Source organism: Camelina sativa, chromosome 12, assembly GCF_030686135.1.
Source record: "Camelina sativa cultivar CO46 ecotype springtype chromosome 12, ASM3068613v1".
Lineage (NCBI taxonomy): Eukaryota > Viridiplantae > Streptophyta > Magnoliopsida > Brassicales > Brassicaceae > Camelina > Camelina sativa.
This window is the reverse complement of record NC_141891.1, coordinates 39,851,180-39,857,661: the sequence shown is the minus strand read 5'-3', so window position 1 is coordinate 39,857,661 and position 6,482 is coordinate 39,851,180. Positions and strand designations below refer to the sequence as shown.

The following is a 6,482-nucleotide window of genomic DNA, read 5'->3' as shown; positions in this document are numbered from 1 at the left end:
ACGAATTTCCTTCTAAGCTATATATAAAGAGGCTCAACCAAAACAGTAAAAGTAGGATTCATTAAGCTAAACATATAGTTTTGAGAGTATAATTTTTTTTTATATTATTTTGGTTATAATGAATCAACTTTACTATTGTATGATTTAGATTTTTTTTTGTTAGATGTACTGTCAATATGCTTTGGTGCTTTGCATGATTAATTGTTATGCTGCTATAATTTTTAATTATTATGTTGAATCATATCAAAAGTTTTACTCATTTTGTACTGTTTGATTGTGTTTTAGGTGTACCTGTCATGGACCATGAATGTTTTTATGTATATCAAAAACAAGATTGGACGAACAAGTTGATGAAGCAAGCAAAAAAATTAAATCAGTAAGTTTTATTAGTAATTGTGTTTTTTTTTTTTTTTTTCTGGTGAGGATTGTTATTTAATTTTATTTTCTTGGTTAAACATGTTTATATTTTTATTCAATGATTTTTTTTTTTACAAGAAAAAGAGAAAAAAAACTTGTGATAATATAATCTTGGTCCTTGAGTAACGATGGCGTAACGATGCTTATCTTTGCTTCTTTTGTTTTGTATGTCTATTTGCTTCTTTTGTTTTGTATGTCTCTTTGCTTCTTTTGTTTTGTTTGAACTTTTATTTTCCGATGAAAGGAGAGATTAACTATTATTTTGTGGTTGATAAGCAAATCATATGTTACTAACCAATTACTTGTGATTCGTGACTAATTTCTAAAACCTAGGATCTGTGTTTCGTCCATCTTATCATAATAAAAGCTTCATTTATTTTGGATCTACAAATCTGAATTTAATTAAATACAGGTTTTGTTTTAAAAAACCCTAATTCTTATTTCTTTGAAAAGTAATGGTTATAGTTGCATAATAGCTAATAATAAGGATATATTTATGGTAGTTTAATAACAAACGATTTTTCATCTTTTTTTGAATAATAGTTCGATGTTTGTGTCTGATACATATTTCTTATCTTTGTATATGTTATTGTTCCATTAATTTCACCGGAATATAAATACCTAATTTGAATAGTTTTGTTATTTTTCCATTAATTTCACGGGGATAATATTTTATATTGATTTGCAAAAGGTAGATTTCATTAGAATAATTTCCTAAATCTAAAGAACATATGTTATTGTCTACTTCTGAGTGATTTTCAAGTATTTGGTATTTTTATTTTAACTAAATATGGATACCAATGAAAAAGGTTTATTTACAAATATTTTTAGTTCAATGACGATGAATTTTATAACTTCCTTTAATTGTTGTTATAACCCCCATAGCTCTATATAAATACATTCAGATAGTAACTAACCCACATTCTTTTGCACCGTTTATTTGTTTTAAATAAAATATACACAAAAAATGACTAATGGCTTTTACTTATGGTCGTATAGTGAATGGATTCATTGCCGCGGATCAGTTCAATTTGTTTAGTGGTTGATTCAAACGATTTTACGGTGAGCTTTTGTTTTTATTTGTTTGGGTTTGGATTTATCCAATATAAGATATTTGAATATATGCAGGTAATTCAACTGGACGTGTTTAATCATTTAGATTTACGATTATATTTGACTGTTGACAATGAATCTGAAACTTCTGATTCGTCTTCTAATGGGGGATTTTATTCTATTTATTTACTTATTTATTTATTTGATATTTTGGTTTGTTTGACTGTTAAAGGTTGTTATATGTTTGTTATATATTCAATACAATTTAGTTTTTTTTTTTTTGAAATTTGAATGTGCTATTGAGATAGCTGAGGTACAATATCCTCTTATTATATTATATTTCGTATGCTTTTGGTTTCTGCCTCACATATAGCTTAATCCAAATTTTAAATTTCAGGAAATATTATTGAGTATTGAAGCAACCACAAAGGCCAAGAAACTGCTGGAGATATTGGTTTGACATAGCTTCTCTGAACCTATTATAAAATTATATTTTTTTATTGTTTGAGAAATTAACTGAGTCTGGAAGTCGGGATACAGCAGAAGGCTAATGACAATTGTTTTATTTACTCAGGCTCATGGTTCGTGGCTTCCCCCTTGGTTTGCTGTTCACTGGTATGAATTCCAGGTACGGTTATTGTTATTTTTTTACCGTTTTGTAACACATCAGATTATCCCACGATTAACATCGGAAAATTCATGTACTCATAGACTTATACCGAGCCACATTGGGAGGTCCATGGGAAATAGCAATTCTAAGGGTGCTATTTCAATTCTCTCATATTGATATTTATGCCTCTGTTCTAATTCCTCAGCTGCAACTACACAGACTAAAGATAAGGAATATGAAAGTTTTGACTGTGAGGCTGATTCAGGTGGCGGTTCCACCACTGAGCTTGATGGTTTGCTACCATCATCACCAGGTGTATCTGCTACATCAGCTAAGAGCAAGGGCATTGATAACCAGAGACAAGGTCAGTATGCTGATGCCATAAAGTGGCTCTCTTGGGCTGTGATTCTTATGGATAAAGCTGGTGATGAAGCTGGATCAGCCGAGATTCTTTCAACAAGGACTTCCTCTTACGAAGGAGTTGGAGAATATAATGTCATATCCGGAGTCTGGAGCATTTGGCTAATGGGTCGGATCATATGTGAAAAATTACGTAAAAATTGTAAGCATATTATCGGCAAAATATTTCGGATATAATTTCTCTGGCATTAATTGAAGCATATATTTTTATGTATATTAATTGGCTCATATATACTATGTTTTATGACACTACTTACAAAAATATATTCCAGGAATCAAAGAAACTATTACTACACACGTTCGAACACTATCCATCAAAGATAAAGAGGCTTACCATGCATCAAAGAGTGATATTTCCCCTCACACGTATTATAAAAGCAAATATTTGTGACACGACCTAAATCTTATACTGCCTCTACGTTTTATATACATATATACCTCCATTAGTATTCACTTTCAGATCAAAACTAACCATTGCTTCTTTTGCTTTATAGTCTTTTTTTTAGGGTTGTAGTCCTTTCTTATAATTGTTATAAATATTAATATATTTAATAATATATTTGTTCTGAATTTTAGTATTAGGATGAAAGTAATACAAGGAAGAGCTAGAGGAACTTCGGTTTCAAGAAACCCACAAAAAAACTTATTTGTTGAGCATTCGTGCTTGAACTATGACATAAGCACTTATTCTCTTGATCCGAATTTCTTTGTGGTTTTCTCATATTTCCACATTTGTATTGTGATCATCTATGCTTAAAAATGAGTTTGTGATCACACTAACATTCAACCCCTTAGTGATTGAGATCAATTGACTAGAGACAAAAGAATGAAGATGAAATAAAGTAGATGATCACGAACAGATCAGAAGAAGAATCCAAATTTTGTTCTTTCTATCTTTGGGTTCTTTAGAGTATAATTTTGAGGAGTAGTGTTTAGTATTCTAATTTTTATGCTATTTTTTGTAGTGGTTCTTTAAAAAGCAAGATCAAGCAATCATAGACTTTGTCTATGGTTTCTCCATCTTTTAAAACATATATGTTATATTATTTTCTATATTTTGTTTTGTAGTTTAATAATTTGAAAAACTTTTTTTTATATGTAACATGATCATTGATCTACAAAATTGAATATAATGAAATTCATGTATTAATTTTTGCTAACATGAATCCTTAATTTTTTAAAATAAAATGTTTGCTAATATTTTTTTATAATGATTATAGTTGCAGAAAAACGAAGGTGGATTCTATTTTTATGGTAATATTCTAAAAACTTTGATTTCTTTCTGTTTATAAATAGATTTAAATATTTTTAATGCTATTATTTAAATAAATATTTATGACTAATATTTCTTCATAAGTACTTGTGATTAATGTTTCTTCTTCATCTTAAATTTATAGTTCTGTTTTTTTTTGGAAAATAATATGATCTTTGTGTCTAATATATTATTTCCCCTCTTGAATAATTGTGTCCCATCGGTACGTTCATGTTCTTGCTTTTATGAACTCTGAGATCGATCTATTTCATCGTGTTTTTTTACAAAGTCGTCTTCGATTGTTTTTTGCTGATTTGTTTGATTCTCTTTGATTTTTTGTTTACAAATCATTAACGATCGTGAGACTGGAAGGTCAAGGGGATTAAGATTTGCCACCTCCAAGTACGAGGAATCCATGAGGGATGCTATTGAAGCAATGAACGGGAAAGAGCTTGCTGGCCGCACCATCACTGTGAATGAGGCTCAGTCAAGAGGAAGTGGCGGCGGTGGAGGAGGCCGTGGTGGTTACGGTATCGGCGGTGGTTACGAGAGACGTAGTGGTGGTTACATATCTGGTGGAGGCGGCGGTGGCCGATGTGGACGCGGTGGTCGTCGTGAAGGCGGTAGCAGTTGTTGGTAATAATTGAGTTTAGGCTTATGTTATTTTATATAAGTATATTATTAAGTGTGTTGTAAAGTCAAATGTTATATGTAAACCGTGACGTGTTACGAAGTGTTGTTAGTGTAGGAAGTTGCAATGGTTGCTTTGTGTTTTTAGGAAAAGTACATAAGGTGGATGTTTTCTTATTGTAAAAGTTGTCGAGAATAATTGAGAAGTTTTTCACTTTTTCATTCTCTGTTTTTTCTCTACCATGCTCTGTATTTGAAGCAATAACTTATGGTGTAATACAAGAGCAGAACTTCAACATGGGAAGCACAAAGAGAAGCATAACAAATTCAACCAAAAACAAAGGGAGAAGAAGCAACCAGTTACAAAAAAGGGAGAAGAAGAAAGCTCATCTAAAGAAAAGTGAGCGGAAGAAGGTTGCAATAACAACAACAAAGACATGATGGAAGATCACGGGACAGACGTGATGAAAGATCACGGGAAAGACGTGATGAAAGAGGTCATGGAGAATTCAAACACAATGTGAAAGAGGTGATAGTAAATTTGAAACAAAAATGGAATGAATGAGTAGAAGAATCGAAGTGTGGGAAGCATTCGATCAAGAGGGAGGCAAGATGCCACTCTACGCTTTTGAAGACCAAAGTTGTGACGAATTAAAAAAGAAACGTAGTGAAGCGCAAAACTCAATTAAGAGGGACTGTTGTAAAGTCAAATGTTATGTGTAAACCGTGACATGGTACGAAGCGTTGTTAGTGTAGGAAGTTGCAACGGTTGGTTTGTGTCTTTAGGAAAACTACATAAGGTGGATGTTTTCTTATTTTAAAAGTTGTCGAGAATAATTGAGAAGTTTTTCACTTTTTCATTCCCTGTTTTAGGGTGAGAAGAAGAAGAAAAGAAGATCGAAATAGGAAAAGATGGTGGTGACAAGAGAGAGTACTATCAACCTTCACAAACGTTCACAAACAGCACCATTATTTTCACAAGTAGTACGTGAAGCTCCAAAGGGATGAAGGAGATAGAAAATCTTCTCAAAAAGGCAATGGAGACCATAGATGTGGAGATGAAATTGTGAATGGAGAGTTTTGAAACTTTGCTCAACAATGTCTTGGTATATCACAAGGATGCAAAGAAGACATCACTCGATGAAGTTGAGAATCGGAAGATTTCTTCAACGGAACCAGACGGAGAAGCCACTGTTTGAATAAACAGAGTATGACGAATTAGCAAAAACTGGTGTTGAGTTTGAAAGAAAGACGTCAACACGGAGAAGCTGCCTGTTGGATGAACAGAGCAAGACCACTCAGGAATGGAGACGTGATGGTGTTCAAAGAGTGATACCAAATAATAAAGGAGGATGCTTACCTCATGGAGCAAATGAGGATGCTTACCTCAGAAAAAAAATGGAGCACTTTATGCTGATCAAAAGGAGACACCAAGCACTAAAGGAGGATGCTTACCTCAGAGAAAAATGGAGCATTTTATGGTGATCAATGGAAGACACCAAGCACAAGCACAAAATAGGATGCTTACCTCAGAGAAAAATGGAGCATAAACCGGTTGATAAGATAACCGAAGAAGACATGAAAACGTTTCACGCACGAGACGTCACAGAGACGTGAATGTGATGGTGATCAAAGGAGCAAGAAAGGAACTGCTTACGTAAGAGAGAAAAGGGAGAAGCAACCAGTTGCAAAAGGCAATAAGAAAAGAGTTAACTTAGAGAAAATGGAGTGGAAGAAGGTTGCAAGATCAGCCGATGAAAATCACGGAAAACACGTGACGTAACTCACATGCTGAAAGTTTGAAGGAAACTTGGAGAAGGTTTGCAGGTAACAAGAAAAAAAAGTTAAAAAAAAAACCAAGGGTTCCAACGTGAGAAGTCGTCTATTTGTACGAAACAGAAGAAGGCTTCTTAGCAAAAAAGGTGTGATGTTTTTGAGAAAGAAATTCACACGGTGCAACAGCCTGTTTGAAAGAAAAAGAGTCAGCTCTAACCAGAGGGAGAAGAGATGTCATTAATTACGTGGAAACATAGAAGTTCATTAAGCACAACAAGGTTTAAAGAACGTTAAAGCAAGATTGGAGTTAGCGGGAAACTCAAT

General features: G+C 33.1%; 2 long non-coding RNA genes across 2 annotated transcripts; one reads left to right on the top strand and one right to left on the bottom strand.

The window, feature by feature from the left end:
• The first annotated feature begins 3,882 nt into the window (after positions 1-3,882).
• LOC147933368 (uncharacterized) lies at positions 3,883-4,604 on the top strand. The gene is made up of 2 exons (XR_015574133.1): positions 3,883-3,975; positions 4,117-4,604. It is a non-coding gene; the product is annotated as an uncharacterized LOC147933368 (long non-coding RNA).
• Positions 4,605-5,298: 694 nt separating this feature from the next.
• On the bottom strand, positions 5,299-6,071 carry LOC147933367 (uncharacterized). The gene is made up of 2 exons (XR_015574134.1): positions 5,743-6,071; positions 5,299-5,654 (listed from the first exon to the last, which is right to left on the bottom strand). It is a non-coding gene; the product is annotated as an uncharacterized LOC147933367 (long non-coding RNA).
• Between the last annotated feature and the right edge of the window lie 411 nt (positions 6,072-6,482).